At 45.7% G+C, this 21,559-nt stretch overlaps 1 pseudogene across 1 annotated transcript; it reads right to left on the bottom strand.

Annotated features, from left to right (window-relative positions):
• Positions 1 to 4,803: 4,803 nt before the first annotated feature.
• Positions 4,804 to 20,591, bottom strand: LOC308167381 (myosin heavy chain, fast skeletal muscle-like; annotated as a pseudogene). Its single transcript has 32 exons — positions 20,385 to 20,591; positions 20,151 to 20,294; positions 19,064 to 19,220; positions 18,913 to 18,940; positions 18,270 to 18,393; positions 17,868 to 17,960; positions 17,721 to 17,784; positions 17,535 to 17,633; positions 16,781 to 16,884; positions 16,373 to 16,511; positions 15,897 to 16,015; positions 15,310 to 15,459; positions 15,034 to 15,204; positions 14,446 to 14,749; positions 13,941 to 14,005; positions 13,753 to 13,840; positions 13,224 to 13,341; positions 12,532 to 12,655; positions 12,136 to 12,272; positions 11,474 to 11,729; positions 10,503 to 10,745; positions 9,434 to 9,610; positions 8,973 to 9,118; positions 8,715 to 8,805; positions 7,728 to 8,117; positions 7,481 to 7,607; positions 7,071 to 7,189; positions 6,666 to 6,862; positions 6,302 to 6,485; positions 5,958 to 6,123; positions 5,257 to 5,381; positions 4,804 to 4,996 (listed from the first exon to the last, which is right to left on the bottom strand). The product of its transcript is annotated as a myosin heavy chain, fast skeletal muscle-like (transcript).
• Between the last annotated feature and the right edge of the window lie 968 nt (positions 20,592 to 21,559).

Genomic DNA, 21,559 nt, shown 5'->3' with positions numbered 1-21,559 from the left:
GCGTCCCTTTTCACCAGAACGTGTCACATATTCAATGTGACTTACATTTACATTTTACATTTTTGGCATTTAGCAGACTTATTCCAAAGCGACTTATAATCAATACATTTGACTAAGCAAGTGAATCATCAATCCACCAGTCGTAGACTTCTCTTTATAAATACTGAAATAGGAAAGTATAGCTCTTATAGGTTTGCACATTGCCTACCTGCCTCGTATAAAGTACTCTATCCGCACCGCTCCTCTGCCAGGGCTCGGCTGTTGTGTTTTGCTTCTCTCTCGTCCGTCATTGAGATAAGGAGAGTGTCATGTGTGCTATATCTACACTTCTATATCCTGTTTGAGCCACAACAGATGACACAACAGGAACCGACTTGTTCCAACTCCCACACACTGTTCACTATTAAGTCACGCGTCACTGAGAATGTCAAAGTGTCAAAAGTCAAAGATATCTTTGGCAGGCATATTGACACGCCTAGATTTATTTCGGTTATCAAGTTATATCATGTGTCCATCTTCCATTTTCATTGTGTATTTCTTTCGTTGCCATATTTTGAAACTTTTCATCTTTAATTATTTGTATTGTTGTTTTGAGTGATTTTTGACTTTTGTTTGAATGTTTATTGATCTATTGTTTTTGTTTCCATGGAGTCTTTGAGTGTTAAGAAAAGCGCTATACAAAATAAAATGCCCGCGGGCTGTGTGCCCAGAGCGAGCGCACGATACAGGGGGGACAGTTTTTCTTCCAGTGCCCTTCACAGATCTTCTGAAACATTTGTGTGCACGGACAATAATTCTATGATATGAGGACCAAAGCATTAGAATGTCACAAATGCTCTGGTTCTGCCTGCCGGAGGGTAGTGGAATGAACAGGGTGTGACAGGAGGTAGAGCCGGCATCTAATTATCTTAAGGTTGGCAGATCGGCGGTTCGAGCCTCGGCTGGCCACTTGTCGAAGTGTCCTTGGGCAAGACACTGAACCCCAAATTGCTCCCAGTGAGCGAGCCGGTCGGCGCCTTCCATGGTAGCTTGCCACCATTGGTGTGTGAATGTGTGTCTGTGAATGTGTGAATGAGAGGCCGTTGTAAAGCGCTTTGGATAAAAGGCGCTCTATAAGTGCAGTCCATTAGAACAGGGTGTGACACTCAACAGGGTGAAGACTGACTTATCATAGAGAAGAAAATGTATTTGGTTTTTTTCCAGTGCCCTTCACAGATCTTCTGAAACATGTTTGTGCAGTTTAGTGCATGGACAATAATCCATATAATTCATGGACAATAAAACCACAAAGTCACAAAGGAAAAGTTTTTTTAATGCTTAGAATTTCACCATGAAAAATCATATTTTATGATGTTTTCACACTCGGTGCGCCATCAAGTGTGTGGTCTTGTTTATTCAGCCTCTTTGGCCTGTGAAAAGAGAGAAAGATAAAAAATGAATGAACATCTTACGTATCAGTCACTTCAAAGAACACAGTGTCAGTTTGTGTCAGTTTGGTTTGTATTAATCTGTCACTAACAGGAGGACCCTAATGCATTGTGCAATGCCAAAAAGAAGGTTTTACCCCTCCCCCCTCCCCCAAAGGATAAGTTTGTGCACTGGCAATCAATAGATGTGACAGCAGCTTTGTACCTTTCCAGAGTCGCGGCCCTTCGCCCTGAGCTTGTTGACCTGGGACTCAGCGATGTCAGCACGCTCCTCAGCCTCCTCCATCTCATGCTGCACCTTACGCAGTTTACCCATGTGGGTGTTGGCTTGTTCCTCCTGGGAGAGAGGGAGAGAGAGAGAGAGGAGGAGGGAGAGAGACAGAGAGGGAGAGAGGGGGAGGGAGAGAGAGAGAGGTAAAGAATGAGAGAGACAATAACACTCAACCTGCAATGTTGTCAAAACAAATGAACCAAAGTGATATGAGTTATATTGATGACGTAGGTACTTATTCTTAATAGTGAAGGTAATACAGAAGCAAAAGAAGCACTGTGTGTATTATTTCCTTTACAGTCACTTGCGATGAACGTTGTGGATACCAAATTCAGTCACGTACGTTGACTACGAACAGAACCATGTGTCTTATAGGCTGTAAGGATATTTGACTGGTAGTATGTGACTCACCGCTTCCTCAGCCTGCCTCTTGTAAGCCTTCACTTTGAGCTGCAGCTTGTCGACCAGGTCCTGAAGTCTGTGGACATTCTTCTTGTCCTCCTCAGTCTGTGGGACAAAGTCAAAGAAACAGAAGAAAGTCAATGCCCCATATTTCAATTGCATTGCGGTGCTTGACTGTACCAGGATGTGTGAAGGTGTTTCTGTGAGTCTTACCTGGTGAGAGAGCTCCTTGACTCTGTACCAGGATGTGTGAAGGTGTTTCTGTGAGAGCTCCTTGACTCTGTACCAGGATGTGTGAAGGTGTTTCTGTGAGAGCTCCTTGACTCTGTACCAGGATGTGTGAAGGTGTTTCTGTGAGAGCTCCTTGACTCTGTACCAGGATGTGTGAAGGTGTTTCTGTGAGTCTTACCTGGTAAGTGAGCTCCTTGACTCTGCGCTCGTACTTGCGGACGCCCTTGATTGCGTCTCCGCCCCTTTTCTGCTCGCCGTCCAACTCGTTCTCGAGCTCACGCACCTGTACAGGTGTAGGAGGGAACACAGCCGTGTGTTTAACACTAGAACAGCCATGAGGGGTCATGTGAGTAAAGAAAAGTGTTATATCTTTGCACTCGATCAAATTTCAGGACCCTCCTTTCATGACTTTTCCTAGATATCTGCGTTCTACCACCCAGTATCCTTACATATTCTAAATCACATCAGGATAAGCTAATATAAAGCTATTTTGCCGTTTTTCTGTGTAGGAAGCAGGCTAATTTACACACGGCCAACTAGTGGTCGTTGTGTGTAAATAGCAGCTTGAGCATTGTAAAGAGGGGGTCGTTTTCTAGTGTTACGGTGGTGAAATCAGTGGTGAGTCATTGGAAAAGAAGTAGAGGTTGATTCTACTAAGCTAACATAGATAGACTGCGTGAAGTGAACGAAGGTTTATTGAATAAGATAAGTTCTGCTGACTCACCCTGGACTCCAGTTTCTGGAGCTGCTTCTTGCCGCCCTTCATGGCCAGGTTCTCCGCCTCGTCCAGGCGGTGCTGCAGGTCCTTGACGGTGACCTCCAGGTTCTTCTTCATCCTCTCCAGGTGAGAGCTGGTGTCCTGCTCCTTCTTCAGCTCCTCTGCCATCATGGCCGCCTGGAACGGTAGAGGGTATAATCATTTAATCAGGGTTCCTACAACTTTCAACAAGTAAAATGTAATGCCTTTTTAGACCTCTTTGAATAGAAATATAGACCTATCCACGACACCATGATAGCTTTTTGTCATCCTTGAGGTGATGAAATTAGGGATTTCACTGCCATACAGACAAAAAAGTCTGAAGGATAATTAATATAAAAATAAATAAGTCCCATAATTACTCAAAAGTAAATGTATTAACATTAACAGTTAACTGTAGAAAGTCACTTCAACGTGAAGAGAACAAAGTGCACAAAAGCTTCCTTGCAGGAAGTGACAAATAGCCAAAATGTGGTGCGTGTGTTCACCCTACCCATCTCACATTCCACTGCTCTATCTCTCTCTCTCTCTCTCTCTCTCTCTCTCTCTCTCTCTCTCTCTCTCTCTCTCTCTCTCTCTCACTATGTGCTATCACTTTGTGTGATCGTGGCCAGAGGCAGCTAGACTGTAGTAGCAGGTTTTGATGAGTTGGGACTGATGGTGACAACTGTATATGCAACGCTCTCATGATCAGAACTGTTTATCAGGTCTGCTCCGGTAAATCTCATTTACCCTGGTCTGGAATTTTGGGGATTTGGGTTGATCTGTAAAGACCTCTACTTTGGAGACAAAATAACGTTTATTTGTTTGTTTGGTTTTGAATATGGGCACTCACATCAGTGATGGCCTTCTTGGCCTTCTCCTCTGCGTTCCTGGCCTCCTGCACAGTGTCGTCCACCTCTCCCTGCACCTGCACCAGGTCAGTCTCCAGCTTCTTCTTAGAGTTCAGAAGGCTAGTGTTCTGTATGGGGGACACTCAATGGTTAGTTGGAAGAACTGTATTTCAAGAAAGCAGCGTACAAAAGTCACACAGTGGTTAGATGATAAGATGAGGTCGTCTAGGAACCCCCTATACCTGGGAGTTGAGCAGTCCCACGCGCTCGCTGGCGTCCACCAGCTCCTGCTCGGCCACTTTGCGGCCTCTCTCCGTCTGCTCCAGGGCGACCCTGAGCTCCTCGATCTCAGCTATCATCAGCCCGTTCCTGCGCTCCACCATGGCTGCCTGCTCCTTCAGATCTTCTGCGGCGCGAACAGCGTCGTCAAGGTGCAGTTGGGCATCCTGGGATTCACAAAGACACATGGATTATTAAAACCTGTTGTTGTTGTTGTTGTTGTTTTTGTAAGCTGATTGGATCGGTACGGGATGCGTTCGTTGTGTTCACTGATAACCCTTCTATTTTTTTATACACAAGTCTACTTTATTCCTGTGTTCTATTTTATTGACAAATAGACAAAAACCCTCTCTTCATTTTCACTTTTGTTATTATATGATTATTAAACGTGTTGTTGTTGTTGTTGTAGGCCGAGGAAAAGCGCTATATAAATACAATTTATTATTATTATTATTATTATTATTATTATTATTATTATTATTCTTACCTTGAGCTGTCCCTGGATGTTCCTCAGCTGCTTCTGGGACTCGGCCGCCTGCCTGTTGGCGTGGCTCAGCTGGACCTCCATCTCGTTCAGGTCTCCCTCCATCTTCTTCTTCACCCTCAGGGCGTCGTTCCTGCTCCTCACCTCTGAGTCCAGGGTGCTCTGCATGGAGTCCACCACCCTCTGGCTGTTCCTCTTGATCTGCTCCATCTCCTCGTCCTTCTCCGCCAGCTTCCTGTCCACCTCACCCTTGATCTGGTTCAGCTCCAGCTGCACACGCAGAATCTTGGACTCCTCGTGCTCCAGTGTGCCCTGAACACAACAACATAGTAGTCACGCGTTGATGTGGGGGAGAGTAGTGGACTGGCACTCATTAACTATGGCTTGTCTTGGAAAGGGACCTGCTACTGTATGCAATGGAAATGTGGTAAAAGGATCCTAATAGGATAGGAGGGCCAGGTCTAAAAACAATTTGATCTCAATGAGACTTACCTGGACAGCAAAGCTTAAATTAAAGGATGAGTATAATATGTTGCAAATGAACAACAGGATTAAACTGCATTGGTTTCTACCTCAGCCTCCTCCAGGGCAGTCTGGATCTCAGACTTCTCCGTCTCCACGGTCTTCTTGGCTTTCTCCAGCTCATGGATGCTCTTGCCGGTCTCCCCGATCTGCTCAGTCAGGTCAGAGATCTCCTCTGCACACATGAACACAGAGGGTTAGGGTCTGCAAAGGTTTTAGACAGTTTAAACATTGTTCTGACCTGGCTTGATGAAATAAGGCATCATGCTGTAAGGTTTGGGGATCGCTCTACTGTTGGGCGACCCTTTGGCGCCCCCTTTGATGTGTATTTGTTTCTCTGTCTGTCCTAATGTCTGTGATTGATAACAGCTGTGAGTGATTAGTCTTGGTCTATTTATGTATATATGTGGTTTGTTCAAAAATTTATGTATATATGTCGGTTGTTCACTTCATGTACGTGAGTACTATGTGTCAGCAGAGCCTTATCGTTCCTCGCCGTATAGGAAGTTAAGTATTGTTTGACTGTTGCTGAGATTGTTTAACTGCATTGCGCACTTATTAGTCTTTTTGGAGAGACTAGCTTTCTCCTACTTTTGTTTGTGCCGCTTATAGTTCGGATGGATTATTGCCCGATTGCTCAAAGAGTACCTTTATTTTTTAATTCTACTTTCGCATTCCGCCTCCTGTGTTCTGCACTACATCTGGGTCCAACACTAGAATCACTCGTAACACACGCTGCTGTCTGACTCACGTTGCAGGTTCTTGTTCTCTCTCTTCAGAGTCTCCAGCTGGTCCAGAGCCTCCTCGTAGGAGTTCTTCATCTTGAAGAGCTCCGTGCTCAGAGAACGCGCCTCCTTCTGGGCTCCTTCCAGCTCCGCCTGGCCCTCCTCAAACTTCTGCTTCCACTCTGCCAAGACCTGGGGACACAATCCACTTTTAATATCTCGCTTTCTTCTATCTGTCCGTTAGGTAATTGATGTTGTCCATTAGGTAATTGAGAAATATGATTTATTATTTCAATTTAAAAAGGTTGATATGGATGGTGCTAGAATGAATAAAAAAAGATTTGATTTTATTTATTTAGTCGTTTCACACCTTGTCGAAGTTCCTCTGCTTCTTGTCGAGGTTGGCAGCGAGAGCGTTGGCTCTCTCCACGTCGATCATGAGGTCCTCCACCTCCCCCTGCAGCCTCTGCTTGGTCTTCTCCAGAGAGGCGCACTTTGAGTTGGTCGCCTCGATGGTCTCCTCCGCCTCCTGCAGACGCTGGGCCAGCTTCTTCCTGTTAGACAGATGAGGGGCTTTAAACAGGGTTCCCACACCTTCTGAAACATCACATTCAAGCACCTTTCAAGCACCTTTCAAGGACTTTCAAGACTCAATTCCCTCAAATTCAAGGACCCAACACGGCATAGTTTGAGACAGATCTAGATGAGAATGTATATAGTTGTGTGTGACTCACTTGGCCTCCTCCAGCTCCTCGGTGCGCTGGACGGCATCAGTCTCGTACTTGCTCCTCCACTGAGCCACCTCACTGTTGGCTTTGGACATGCCACGCTGCAGCTCTGCCTTGGCCTCCTGCTCCTCCTCAAACTGCTCCCTCAGGAGGTCACAGTCATGGCGGGCAGACTGGACGCCGTGGGCCAGGGCGTTCTTAGCCTGGAGAGAGAAATAGAAGAGGTGAGGAGGGATAAATACAGGTGGAAGGGAGTAGGAAAGAGAGAATGTGTTAAGAGTGCCGTAGAAAAAGATACAGAGAGAGAGAGGAGGAGAGAGTAGATAGTACAGTGAAGATGTCACTGGGTGGAAGCTGTGATCCAAACTATGTGTTCGTGTGTTCGGTGGATTCTGATTTTGAGTCGCTTACCTTGACCTCCTCCTCAACGTGTCTCTTCATCTCCTCGATCTGCTGGGTGAAGGCCTGTTTGCCTCTGGTCAGCTGGGACACCAGGGCCTCCTTCTCCTCAAGCTGGCGACCAAACTCACCTGTGGGGGACAGTGCGTCTTGTTAACGGGGTCTCTGTTCGCTAAGTTCTAATAGTTAATGTTCATTGTTGTTGTTGTTGTTGTTTGATAAGTTATATTTCTGAGTTTCTAGGATATAGACACTTCATCCCTGTGCTGTTGTAATAGACAACACGTTATCTTGCTCAATGCTATTCTAATTTGTGTCAAGTTTGATTCATGGTCAGTTCACTAATGTTTATGGGTAGGATTTGGGGTGGGTAAGCTGATACTACATTAACAGTTCTACAGGATCTGGAGTATCATTGGTACCGTTCTCAGTCACGAGTCTGGCCCTCTGTCCGCTAATGTCATTCAGCTGGCGCACGTTCTCGTCGTTCTTAGTCTTGATCTCGCTTAGCTGATCCTCAACAGTACGACACATCTTCTCCAGGTTGCCCTGGTAGAGAAACATAAACCGTTATTCCTTTACATGATTATCTAGTGCCAAGCTTTCCTTTGTTACAGTTTTATTTGAGTGGTCACCCACACACCGCTCCATCCAAACATCGCTACTGACCTTAGCCTTGGCGACGGCCTCCATGTTGCTGGAGAGGTCGTCGATCTCCATCTTGTACTCGCTCTTCTCCTTCTCCAGCTTCTGCTTGACGCGCTGCAGGTTGTCGATCTGCTCCCCGAGCTCCGCCACGCTGTCCGCCTGCTTCTTCCTCAGAGCGGAGGCGGTGGCCTCGTGCTGCAGGGTGGACTCCTCTAGGTCGCGTCTCAGTTTCTGGAACTCGGCCTCGCGCTTCTTGTTCATCTCTATCTGAGAAGCTGTGGCACCTCCGGCCTCCTCCAGCCTCTCGCTGATCTCCTCAAGTTCCCTGGAGAGATCGGCCCTCTGCTTCTCCACCTTAGCCCTGGCGGCACGCTCAGCCTCGATCTCCTCCTCCAGCTCCTCAATACGGGCCTACAGTAGCGAGACACAAACAGAGAGTTGAGTTGTCACAGTCAAAGCAAGGGAGCTCAGGAAATAATACTTCGTGATGTTAGAATTATTATTAGGTTCTATCTCCATTTTGGTCAAAATTTCCATCTCACAAAACATAATGGAATGTAAAAATGTTGACGCTCAATATCTCTGAACTACCCTAAACGGAGATAGAACCTTATAATTCTAACGTCACGACTTCCTACAAACGATTATTTTATTAAGACGTGTTTATCCAAAGCAACTTACAGTTAATATACAGAATGTGCTGTATGTTGTTTAAGCATCGTGCTTAAACCAGCTGAACCATTGCAAACCAAGACAGCGCTAACAGGAGGATAAATTGATCACTGTTTCTCATAGCGATCCTGGCGATGTTAACTGTAGTGTCCCAGTAAACAAAGAGTCCAAAAGACGTCTTCAGGGAAGCCGGAATGTGGGTTCAGATGACGTCTTTCTAGAACGTCCGGGTGACGTCTTTCTAGGACGTCCAGGTGACGTCTTTAGGACTCTTTGTTTACTGGGTCGTTAGACACTATACAGCCGACTGAACCATCTGACGGTCCTGTTCTGTACCTGGAGTTCCTTGATCTTCTTCTGGTTCTGAGCACCCAGAGACTGTTCATCCTCAATCTTGCTGAGGAGCTGGGCGGTCTCAAAGTCCTTCCTGAAGAACAGTTTGATAAGTTTGTCAATTCATTTAAAAGGTTTTTGAAACGTTTCATTTCAACAGAATGACTGAATGATTTTGACTATTGCAACGATTTAAAGAAAAATGAATGGTATCGATTTGTATCAAATACAACTTTTGAGTCGTTTGTTTGCTTTGTTTACTTCTTGATCTTCTCGTCAGACTGCTGCTTGTCGTTCTCCAGGTCCATGATGGACTCCTGGGCCAGCTTCAGATCTCCCTCCAGCTTCCTCTTGGCTCTCTCCAGGTCCATACGGAGCTTCTTCTCCTGCTCCAGAGAACCCTCAAGCTAGACGAGACAAACACACAGATTTGTCATCAAGATCTAAATAACGAACAACAATGTTGTTGATGAAAGTAAACTCCATGAATAAAGTAATGCCTAGTCTGAGAGTATAAGACAGGGTTCAACAGGTTCATGATGATTGCTTCAAAGTAAATGACTAACCTTGGCTTTCGTAATATAACAGCCGTCTAATAATTCACAACCTTATTGACTGTCGCATGTTCTTGTGTGTTTTAACTAATGGAAAACAATAAGCTGTACTCTTCTATTACAATCTCGGTTGAGACTCGCACAGCTTGGTGTTCATTCCCCACTCACGTCGTCGACTTGCTGTTCCAGCTTGGTCTTAGCCTTGGTCAGAGTGTTGACTTTGTCCTCCTCCGCCTGCAGGTCGTCCAGTGTCTGCTGGTGGGCCTCTTGCAGGGCTTTCTTCTCCTTGGTGAGCTTGGCAACAGCCTCATCCTGAGACGCCATTTCCTCAGTCAGGTTCTTAACCTGAAAACAGCCACAACACAGATAGTCTTTTGTCACTCCTCACAATCTCACTAAAGGAAATGCAGTTTATATAGCATATAATGTAACTGTGCAAATGTTAGCATATCCTAAAAGTGATCCTCTACACGGCACACAGTGTGTATACTCTGAATTCATATCAGATACAGAATGAAGAGTCCAGAATGTTCTATGAATGTGGGGACTAGCTACTTTGCTGATACTACTTCATGTCTTCTCGTTTCTGGACCAACAACATCACTTAGATTCAGTCATTGTTTTGCTCTGGTTGGGTTCATTGATTGTTTGACAGTGACAGTTTGATCAGATTGTAGTGTTGTAGTTTTATATCAAATATGCTGAGAATTGAAGTCTGTCTCTACATTCTACCTCTACATTCTATCTCTACATTCTACCTCTACATTCTACCTCTACATTCTACCTCTACATTCTACCTCTACATTCTACCTCTACATTCTATCTCTACATTCTATCTCTACATTCTATCTCTACATTCTATCTCTACATTCTATCTCTACATTCTGGGAAATCGAGCACAAAGGAAGGCCTTCCCTTCCTGTAAGAGATGTGCCAATAACTTGTGGCGCAGATGATTATGATTGGTCAAGCAAGAGTAGTGACCTCATCAGGCAGGACACTGCTATAAAATGTGTGTTCCTCTCACAGGAAAGGGGCCTTTTAACTGCTATTTTCTCTCTGCGCTCATGTGACATTGCTTAATAAAAGGCCTCATTTGAGTCAGTTGATTTAAGCTCTTTGTGCTTTATAAGTTCTACTGAATCTACTAAGAATCAATTAAATCCACAACAGTAGTTTGCTAATGTGTTATATGAAACCATATACAACAGTAGTTTGTTGTTGTGTTATATGAGACCTTGTTCTCGGTGGCGTGCTTCTCCTTCTCCACTTTGGCCAGCGTGAGCTCCAGGTCGTCGATGTCCTTCTTCAGCTCAGAACACTCGTCCTCCAGCTTCCTCTTCTTGGCCGTCAGCTCGGCGTTGATCTCCTCCTCGTCCTCCAGCCTCTCGGTCGTCTCTTTGAGTTTGGCCTCCAGCTGGATCTTGCTCTTGATGAGACCCTCGCACCTCTCCTCTGCGTCGTTCAGACACTCTCCTTCCTGGTGGCAGGAGAATGAAAGAATGAATGAATGATCTTTATTGTCATTGTAACAGGTACAACGAAATGTAAATGCAAACCCCTAGGTGCTAACAAACAAACACAGTCCTAAGAAAATAAAAAAAACAAGAATGAGACATAAATAGACATAAATAGGGGGATAAGTGATCGGTAGGCATCTGAGAATGTATCTATTTTGTGAACTTCTATACTTATATATACACTATATGGCCTATTCACAGGGGGTATATAGACAGGGGGGAGTTAGCATGTAACTATGTACTTTTATAACATATAAACATATAAACAAGAATGGAAGAAAAGGCTAATGGCTTCAGTTCTCAAAATGTGTGTGCAGATATAAACTCATTCTAGTCCAAGGGCACACAGCAAATCAATACAAATCTATGAAAAACGTGTGTGTGTGTGTGTGTGTGTGTGTGTGTGTGTGCGTGTGTGTGCGTGTAGGTGTGTGTAGGTGTGTGTGTATGTAGGTGTGTAGGTGTGTGTGTGTCTGTGTCTGTGTGTCTATGTCTGTGTGTGTGCGTGTGTGTAGGTGTGTGTGTGTGTGTGTAGGTGTGTGTGTGTGTGTAGGTGTGTGTGTGTGTGTGTGTGTCTGTGTCTGTGTGTCTATGTCTGTGTGTAGGTGTGTGTAGGTGTGTGTGTCTCTGTGTCTGTGTCTGTGTGTGTGCATGTGTGTGTGTGTGCCCTCCCTGGTCTCTCACTCACAGATGCAATTTGCATGGCCAGGGTGTTCTTCTCCTGCAGGAGGGACACCATCTTCTCCTCCAGGTCCTTCTTCCGGGCCTCCGCCTTAGTCAGGGCCACTTTGCACTTCTCAAAGTCGTCCTTCATGTTGGCCAGCTCCTTCTCTGTCTCCGCGCTCTGCAGCAGAGGCTTGATCTTGTAGTAGACCTTCATCCAGGGCCAGTGTTTGACATTCATGAATGAGCGGACGTTGTACTGGATGGTGTAGATGGACTCTCTGGTCGACGCCAAGGAGGAAGGGGGAGGGAGAGGGAGAGGGAGAGAGAGAGGGGGAGGGAGAGGGAGAGGGGGAGTCGGAGGCAGTTGTGATGTAGTGAGTTTTATGCTTTTGAACGGCTCAATGATAACATAAGTAAACGATATGATTATATAATTGGCCTGTAACCCAGTAAACAAAGAGTCCAAAAGACGTCCTCAGGGAAGCCGGAATGTGGGTTCAGATGACGTCTTTCTAGGATGTCCAGATGACGTCTTTAGGACGTCCTAGAAAGACGTCATCTGAACCCACATTCCGGCTTCCCTGAGGACGTCTTTTGGACTCTTTGTTTACTGGGAAGTGCATTCATAATGCGATGTTTAATACGTGGTGTTAGACTATAGAGAGATTATGTTCCGTCCCGTACCTCCTCTCCATCATCTTAGTGAACTCCCTCCTCATCAGGTATGCGCGGCAGAGAGCTTGCGTCATGGTTACCAGAGTCGCCAGCTTCTCATCTCTCATCTCCTCCAGGACGCCCAGCAGACCGGCCTTGAAGAACACCTGAGCGCAGGTGAACAACACGTCCAGTGGAGGAGTAAGACGGTGTCACATGTAGGAGGAGGCAGGATATGACATCACAGGGAGGCTCATCACAACAACAATTAGCACTGTAATGCAGGTCGTTTGAGGGAGATAAGGGAGATTTCTAATGGATATACTGTATATATATACATTCATATTTTAGTCCTGTTACGTGGTGCGGGTTAGGGTTAGGGTTAGGGTGGTGTGTAACATTTCCTGGGTGAATTTGAGCGCTGACCTTGGTGTGTCCAAACTTGTACTCATCCTGAGGAACATCGATGGACCCGAGCAGCTTCTCAGAGGCCTTCTTGTTGTCCATGAACTGACCCTCAGGGATGACGCTGGCATTCAGCACTTTGTACCTGGAGGGGGAGAGGTGGTACATATGTTACATACGCTGTTCTTTATCGTCAATGACGGGCACTTCGTGTGTGTGTGTGTGTGTGTGTGTGTGTGAGAGAGAGTGTGAGTGTGAGTGTGTGTGTGTGTGTGTGTGTGTGTGAGAGAGAGAGTGTGAGTGTGAGTGTGAGTGTGTGTGAGAGAGTGTGAGTGTGAGTGTGAGTGTGTGTGAGAGAGTGTGAGTGTGAGTGTGAGTGTGTGTGAGAGAGTGTGAGTGTGAGTGTGAGTGTGAGTGTGTGTGAGAGAGTGTGAGTGTAAGTGTGTGTGAGAGAGTGTGAGTGTGTGTGAGTGTGTGTGTGTGTGTGTGAGTGTGTGAGTGTGTGTGTGTGTGTGTGTGTGTGTGAGTGTGTGTGTGTGTGTGTGTGTGTGTGTGTGAGTGTGTGAGTGTGTGTGTGTGTGTGTGTGTGAGAGTGTGTGTGTGAGAGTGTGAGTGTGAGTGTGTGTGAGAGAGTGTGAGTGTGAGTGTGTGTGTGAGTGTGTGTGTGTGTGTGTGTGAGTGTGTGTGTGTGTGTGTGTGTGTGTGTGTTGTACCTCTGTTTGAAGTCAGCGTAGAGGATTCTGCTGGGGAAGCCCTTCCTGCAGATCCTGATGCCCTCCAGAACCCCGTTACACCTCAGCTGGTGGATAACCAGGAAGTTCTCCATCAGGCCTGGAAAACACAACATGTAAATAAGTAAAATGTATTTGTACAGCACCTTTCCCAGACCAGGGGTCAAAGTGCTTTACATATAGAGAACATAATAAAGAAGAAACATAATAAAACAGCCACAGCAGGTTAAAACAGGCAAACAAGTGAAAATAAGAACAAGTAACAGACAACAGGTGTACAACAACATCAACAGGACACAGAAAGACAGGCCCCTGGGGCTATCCAAAAGCCTGTCGATACAAGACAGTCTTCAGTTGTTTTTTAAAAGCCTCTTAAAAGCCTCTTTAAAATGCATCTTAACCCCCAAATAAACCTCTCAAATAATGTAGATTTTAAAGACTTGTGGACTTGTAGTAAGGATTAGTAATGTCACCATGGGCTTAGTGTGTAATATGTCTCTCTGTGTCGTACCTGGAGTCTTGGACTCGTTGGGGATCAGGCAACGCACAAAGTGAGGGTGGGTGCTCCTCAGGTTGGTCATCAGCTTCTGCAAGTTCTCCTGTGAGGGTTACAAACCATAGTGCTCTCACGAATAATTCAGAGACTTATTTACACTTTTTCTAAAGATAGTAACTTCAGCAGGACTGTCAGCAGCTCACCCTGAACTGGGAGGACACCGTCTGCATGGACCCGCCCTTCTTCTTGCCTCCTTTCTTTGTGGAATCTGTTTCAAACAGTAAAACATGTTAGTGTTAGGCTACAAAGAGTAAAACATGTTAGTGTTAGGCTATAAACAGTAAAACATGTTAGTGTTAGGCTACATATTAGCGTTAGGCTACCGTCTCTGATCAGCTCCCTTCAATGTTTGTTCATTGAAGTAGAAATGGCGCTGGCCACAGAATAGTGAAACGTTACTGCTGTAGGCCTATAGCCTCCGTCTTCTTACGCACCGAGAAAAGGCCTTTAAAACGTGGACAAGAAAAGGACTATATCCAAGCGTGGACAGGAGGGGTTGTAAATGTGTGGCTGAGATAATGTAGTAGTGTCCTGCCAGGCTTGATGCCAATGATCATCCTAATGCTAAGCTAATGCCTAGTTATGAACGTGATGTTATCATGCTAATGCTAAGCTAATGCCTGGTTATGAACATGATGCAAACGTTACCCTCAGGTGGAGGAACAGGATAAAGCTGAGGTAGAAGTTTGACTGAGGACTTCTGGTAGAGCTGCACCACAGAGTCGTTCAGGGGGTCCTTGTTCTTGTCCAGCCAGCCGGTGATGTTGTAGTCCACAGTGCCGGCGTAGTGCACCAGGGAGAAGTGGGCCTCCTGTTTGCCCTTGCCAGGCTTGGGCTTCTCAAACGCCTTGGTTTTACCAAGATGCTGGCAGTTCAGCTTGTCCTTGAAGGTGGTGTCTGAGGCCTTGGGGAACATGCACTCCTCCTCTAGGATGGAGAAGATGCCCAATGGCTGTGTCCAGAAAGAGTTAGGAGTTATTAAACGAGTATGTTTATGTTCATATTTTATATTGAGTATAGTATGTTCTTTACTTCAACAGCAGTCACCTTTATATGATGATACGCATGTCATAGAAGCGTATTAAGCAAGTACTAACAGTTACTATGTTCAGTTACTAACAGTAAGATGTGTTGTACCACCGTGAGAGCGCCTTACAGTAGTCTCAAACACCTACCTCTATTAAATGTGCTTTTGACATCCGTCATTAAATAGTTAAGTCCTCACAGGCTGCTTACCTTCTCAATAAGCTCAATGCAGGCAGCCAAGTCCATGCCGAAGTCAATGAACGCCCAGACGATTCCCTCCTTCTTGTACTCCTCTTGCTCCAGGACGAACATGGTGTGGTTGAAGAACTGTTGCAGTTTCTCATTGGTGAAGTTAATACACAGCTGCTCCATGCTGTTGTACTGTGGATGGGAGTTTCAGAATAAAGGAATCTTGTTGTCATACATGGCTGTTAACCTTTTCATAATCGCTAAAAAGTTGTTTCCTTGTCCTGACAACATACTCACGTCAAAGATCTCAAAACCGGCAATGTCGAGCACACCGATGTAGTACTGCCTTGCTTGCTTGGTGTCCAACTGTTCGTTGATACGGATGACCATCCACAAGAACATCCTCTCATAGATGGACTTAGCCAGAGCCATCACGGAATTATTCACCTGGAAACAACGATACTTGTAGTTAATACACGAGATAGCAGGTGTGGATGAGAGGATGCAGGTGGAGGGGGGTATGGATATTAGAGGGTTTTTGGGGGGGATTTAAGGATTAGGGCACTAAACTATATACAAGTGTTGTGACTGCATAAACTTGGGGGAGAGGGGAGGGGGGGCTGTTTGTTTGTTTGATTTGATCGGATACTGGTGTTGACTGTTGACTGATTTGGGAAATTGTGTTTCATGATGTATCCTTGTTGAACCACAGGGTGGCACTGTTACACTCAAGCACTATGAAACCAAGACAAGTCAAAATATTGTTCACAATAATATTGTGAACAATCATTCTTTAAATTCATAACATACGACTCTACCATATTATGGTAGAGTCGTATGTTATGAATTTAAAGAATTTAAAGAATGATACATGAATGCCTTACCTGGCCTACTGTCTGTCCCTTGGTCACGTACTCGTTGCCGACCTTCACTCTGGGGTAGCAGAGAGCTTTGAGCATGTCGGCTGAGTTCAGGCCCAGGAGGTAAGAGATTTTATCAGCCACTGGAAAGAGAAGGAGCAACAACAGACTCAAGGACAGAGCCGTACTATTCAAATGCAGGGAGGGGTTACGGCTAACCCTACCCCTACTGAGAGAGAGCTCTCTTGTTCAGAGGAGCCCTGGTTACAAACATCTGAAAAATCTATTGTACATTCATAATGACAAACATAGCACAGTTTATTAATAACAAATCAATTACAACGATAATTTACACGCTAGCTGTTTACACGCTATGTTCTAAGTGTTTTATCAGTGAAAGTGAGATCTATGTTTGGGTGTCTGTAGGGCCTGAGTGATCCGCTGTTCTGGTGTTTCATCAGGAACAACTTCTAGATGTTTGGGGTCGGAGGTGAACTCACCCTCCGTGCCGTCAGGCTCGGCCTGCTCCTCACGCTGCTTCTGTTTGAAGTGCATGTTGCCATGTTGCATGACGGCACCAGTCAGCTTGTAGATGTACGCTTTCTCCTCAGGGATGAAGCCCAGGATGTCAATGGCGTCCTGGAAGAGAGCGACTTCACGTTAGCCAGGACAGAAAGCAGAGAGGATTTGAAGACAAACTCACTTTGTAAAGCACTCAATCTAGCAGAATGGATGGAAACGTCAGACTTCTCTGTCCCTCTAGCTGACTAGCAGCACAATAGGATTTTAACAATGTTACACAGGGCGCTCTTGTGGATGCCGTATGCACCCCTATAAGAGAAGTCATTAACACTGGGAACTCCAAAACAAATCATTGATACAAAGAAGGACCCTTCTGCGTGACTCACGTCTGTGGCGTCCAGCTCCACCTTGTCGTCGATGCTGGCCACGGTGATCTGCCCCTGGCTGATCATGGGGAAGTCGTAGGGGTTGGTGGTGATGAGGCACATTTCTGTGGAGAACAGAGAACAACGTTGTCTATTAAATCAAATGCGTTTAGATATATGGACCACTTGTACTCAATACCTCATATACTCAATGACAGATGTGCTCAACAACCAGTGGAGTGATTTCCCTCTTCCCCCCACCAGGTACATTTAATCAACTCAACCAAAGCCTGATTCTTATATCATCTTTGGCTCTACTGAGTGCAGCAGCTACTGTGTGCTGCCCACGGCTATCAGAACTGCAGAGTCACTACCCATCTTCCGTCGGAGACTGAAGACCCATCTCTTCAGGTTATAGCTTTTCCCCTATACTATGCCTCCTAAGACTCTACTGTCCCCCTTGTACTGTCTCTCCAGCAAAAAAAAAGACTTTTTCATGACGATTGCCAGTGGCCCCTGGCCTGAGCTAGATTACGCCTGCTACTAGAACTGATGGATTGATGATTCACTTCCTTAGTCAAATGTATCGATTGTAAGTCGCTTTGGAATAAGGCGTCTGCTAAATGCCATAAATGTAAAATGCTAGAGCTAGTTTAGTTAGATAGTTTAGTTAGATAGTTTAGTTAGATAGTTTAGATAGTTTAGATAGTTTAGTTAGATAGTTCAGTTAGCTAGTTTAGTTAGCTAGTTTTCCCAGATCTCTGCTTTGGCGTACCAACGATCTCAGGCTTGTGGTCGGTCATCATCTGGTAGAAGATGTGGTAACCCCTCTCATCAGGCAGCTGGAAGGCCACCCTGGACTTCTCCAGCAGATCTGACAGAGAGAACAGGAGGGAAAATGTAAAGTATTGCAGTATTGTTTTGTAGAATAAGTATGGAGAAATGACTGATACCAACTTACAGGTCTCAATGTCAGCGCTAGCCAGTTTGCCGCTAGACGCGAAGTGAATCCTGATGAATTTACCCTACAATAGTGTAGAGTACAGTCAGTTAGAAATCAGTTATAAAAAAAAACTACAACTGCCAAAGTGTTTCACCTCATACTTACAAAGCGAGACGAGTTGTCGTTCCTCACAGTCTTGGCGTTACCGTAAGCCTCCAGCAGGGGGTTAGCAGCAATGATCTGATCCTCAAGAGACCCCTGAATGAGACAAAGTTGCTAAAGCGTTAGTAACTGAAGATCTCGTCATGTCTCTCTCAACAACATCTGTTCCTTTCAGCTGAGAAGGTCGGTGGCTATAGTGAGGTACGCTTTGTTTGAAATGAGAGAGAGTGGTTCCCCCTCTAAAGCCCAGGGTTCCACCCAGCTGTCTCTGAGTCTTCTGGTTCCCAACAGCACACACACCCACCCCAAACCCTCAGCCAAACTAGAGGACATTAGAGGAATGTTTGTGTTTTCAATCATTCACCTCAGCTTCCTCTAAAGACAGGAAACAGGAGAAGAACGTACCTTAATCTTCCCAGAGCTCCCGGCTGCTGGTCCTCCATCCTTCTTTGGGGCCGCCACGGCGATGGTGGCAAAGTACTGGATGACACGCTTGGTGTTGACAGTCTTTCCTGCACCGGATTCTCCACTGGTTCATAGACAGAGAACCAGGGGTTTAGTAAGTAAGTACGGTAAATAACATTTATTTGGATAGCACCTTTCCCAGACCAGGGGTCACAAAGTGCTTTACATATAGAGAACATAATAAAGAAGAACTTAATAAAACATAATAAAAGAGCGAAGGTCATAGCAGGTTAAAATAGGCAAACAAGTGAAAATAAGAACAAGTAACAGTCAACAGGTGTACAACAACATCAACAGGACACAGAGAGACAGGCCCTTGGGGCTATCCAAAAGCCTGTCTATACAAGACAGTCTTTAGCTGTCTAAAGCTTTAGTTTAGGTTTAGGGTTAGGATCATATCAGCATTCATGAAGCAAGAAAATAATACGGCATTGCTTTAACTAAGTTTTATAACCAAGTTAATGTTCTCAAATATTCTCACTCAGTCACTGAATATTGACTTCATACATATTACATACTACCCCAACCTACTGCAAAAGGAGGAACACTTTTTGAAAAGTAAGATAGTTAGTGAACAACTTACGTAATCAGGACAGACTGATTCTCTCTGTCTGCAAGCAGAGAAACACATTGTTCAGACTCATTCACTGGATGTTGGTAGATTATTGCATTCAAGGCATCATCACAAAGTCACACATCTAACTATCCATCCATCCATCCGTGAGTCTTCTTACCGACCAACATGAACTGGAAGGCGTTGTCAGAGACAGAGAAGATATGGGGTGGAGCCTCCATGCGCTTCTTCCCTCTGTAGGCGTTCACACACTCCGCGCTGTACACGGGGAGCCACTTGTAGGGGTTCACCGTGGCGCAGAACAGCCCAGAGTAGGTCTGGATGAAGTGGATCAAACATGGGAATTTGACAAGTCAGATTAGCTGGAATGTGGAAACGTAGGTATCTTTGAACATACTGATAGGGTGTATGTGACCCATCTCTTCAGGTTACACCTTAACTGCTCCTCCTGAGACATCTACTACCCCCCAGCACTGCATCTCTTGAAGACACCCACCTTTTCCCCTTTACTGTGTCCCCCAAAAACTTCTATTGCCCCCCTTGTACTGTTTCTCTGTTTCTCCAGTGTCTATATACAATTTAAAAAAAGGCTAGGTTTAGAAGGAGGTGATAGAAGTAGGCTTTTCCTTCTATCAGTGGCCCCGGGCCTGAGCTGGATTACTCTTCCTGCTACGACTGGTGGATTGATGATTCACTTGCTTAGTCAAATGTATTGATTGTAAGTCGCTTTGGAATAAGGCGTCTGCTAAATGCCCAAAAAGTAAATGTAATGTTTTCGTTCTCTGTGTTGTGTGCTAGGTTTCTGTGTTGACTGGTGTGTATGTGTATCTTATGGGTTAGGGTTAGGGCTAGGGCTAGGGCTAGGTTTCTGTGTTGACTGGTGTGTATGTATCTCTTATGGGTTAGGGCTAGGGCTAGGTTTCTGTGTTGACTGGTGTGTATGTATCTCTTATGGGTTAGGGTTAGGGCTAGGGCTAGGGCTAGGTTTCTGTGTTGACTGGTGTGTATGTATCTCTTATGGGTTAGGGCTAGGGCTAGGGCTAGGGCTAGGTTTCTGTGTTGACTGGTGTGTATGTATCTCTTATGGGTTAGGGTTAGGGCTAGGTTTCTGTGTTGACTGGTGTGTATGTGTCTCTTATGGGTTAGGGTTAGGGCTAGGTTTCTGTGTTGACTGGTGTGTATGAGTCTCTTATGGGTTAGGGTTAGGGCTAGGTTTCTGTGTTGACTGGTGTGTATGTGTCTCTTACGTAGATCATCCATGCTGCGTAACGCTCTTTGAGGTTATACAGCACAGAGGCTTCGTTCAGGTAGGTCATCATGGCCATGTCCTCAATCTTGTCATACTTTGGGGGGTTTATCTGCAAGATGTCCTCTTCTTTGTACTCTTTAATCTGAAACAGTGGGACATCGTTGGTCAGTGTGTGTTGAAAGGTTTATCCTGCTTATGGAAGCTGCAGTCTGGTTATATGTTATAGTCTTACCTCCTCGGTGACCAGGAGTTTCACAGATATTTTCGCCCCATCCCTGGCAGTAATTAAACCCTTGAGGTACAGCTCCTTCTTGTCAGTCACATAGCAGGAGTTCTTAGCATCAAAGGGTTTGCTCTGAGCTTCGATCCTCTCCCTCTCTGGCTTACGAAGGTAGATGGCAGCTTCGCCATAAAGCTGCATCTCTGCGTCCGTACTCATGGTGGCGGCTCACTAGGAAAGGAAGAATAAAACACAAACATGGTTGAGTCTGTGCTACTAACCCCTCCCCAGTCAACAGAGTTAGAGGCAGTGCTACTAACTAACCCCTCCCCAGTCAACAGGGTTAGAGGCAGTGCTACTAACCCCTCCCCAGTCAACAGAGTTAGAGGCAGTGCTACTAACCCCTCCCCAGTCAACAGAGTTAGAGGCAGGGCTACTAACCCCTCCCCAGTCAACAGAGTTAGAGGCAGTGCTACTAACCCCTCCCCAGTCAACAGAGTTAGAGGCAGTGCTACTAACCCCTCCCCAGTCAACAGAGCTAGAGGCAGTGCTACTAACCCCTCCCCAGTCAACAGAGTTAGAGGCAGTGCTACTAACCCCTCCCCAGTCAACAGAGCTAGAGGCAGTGCTACTAACCCCTCCCCAGTCAACAGAGTTAGAGGCAGTGCTACCAACTAACCCCTCCCCAGTCAACAGAGCTAGAGGCAGGGCTACTAACCCCTCCCCAGTCAACAGAGTTAGAGGCAGGGCTACTAACTAACCCCTCCCCAGTCAACAGAGCTAGAGGCAGGGCTACTAACCCCTCCCCAGTCAACAGAGTTAGAGGCAGGGCTACTAACCCCTCCCCAGTCAACAGAGTTAGAGGCAGGGCTACTAACCCCTCCCCAGTCAACAGAGCTAGAGGCAGGGCTACTAACTAACCCCTCCCCAGTCAACAGAGCTAGAGGCAGTGCTACTAACCTCTCCCCAGTCAACATAGTTAGAGGCAGTGCTACGAACCCCTCCCCAGTCAACAGAGTTCGAGGCAGTGCTACTAACCCCTCCCCAGTCAACAGAGTTAGAGGCAGTGCTACTAACCCCTCCCCAGTCAACAGAGTTAGAGGCAGTGCTACTAACCCCCCCCCCCAGTCAACAGAGTTAGAGGCAGTGCTACTAACCCCTCCCCAGTCAACAGAGTTAGAGGCAGT

This window comes from Nansenia antarctica (assembly GCF_963989245.1).
Source record: "Nansenia antarctica genome assembly, chromosome: 11".
In the NCBI taxonomy this organism is placed as follows: Eukaryota; Metazoa; Chordata; class Actinopteri; order Argentiniformes; family Microstomatidae; genus Nansenia; species Nansenia antarctica.
Note: the sequence above shows the minus strand (reverse complement) of the source record. Positions and strands in the feature narration are given on the sequence as shown.